Source organism: Choristoneura fumiferana, chromosome Z (assembly GCF_025370935.1).
Source record: "Choristoneura fumiferana chromosome Z, NRCan_CFum_1, whole genome shotgun sequence".
Lineage (NCBI taxonomy): Eukaryota > Metazoa > Arthropoda > Insecta > Lepidoptera > Tortricidae > Choristoneura > Choristoneura fumiferana.
In genome coordinates this window covers 575,143-575,761 of record NC_133472.1, presented here as the reverse complement: position 1 = coordinate 575,761, position 619 = coordinate 575,143, and positions in this window count along the sequence as shown.

Sequence of the window (619 nt, the reverse complement as noted above, 5' to 3'; positions counted from 1 at the left end):
AATTACTTAGCCGTATTTATTTGTAATAATAATATAAATATCACTGGACAATTTCACACCAATTGACCTAGTCCAAAGTAAGCTTAGCAAAGCCTGTGTTATGGGTACTAAGCAACGGAAAATAATAATTATATAGATATAGATACATACTTAAATACAATATTACACCCAAGACCCGAAACAAACATTCGTAATTTTTCATGCAAATATTTGCCCCGACACGGGAATCGAACCCGGGACCTCAAGCTTTTCGTAGTCAGTTTCCTAACCACTAGGCCATCTGGTCGTCTAAAAAGCATGCTACCTATTGAGCAAATGCTAGCCACTAGCATGTGTGTACCAGGACACGTGCTACTATAAGCAAAGCATGCTTATTTAGTGCACACTGGGAGCGTTCAACTATTACGTAACGCAATTTAGGGGAAGGGGGGGGGGTCTTGTACAACGCGTTACGTCACAGTTTATTTTAACAACTACATACTACGAGTATAATGTCCTCAAAAGTGGGAAATTCACATCATCAGTTGTTGTTCTTGGCCTATAAACGCTCTCATACTGAGTTGCCAGTGTTGCTGTGCCAAAAAATTACAACTTAATTCAAAAAACGGCTAAAAAAAAG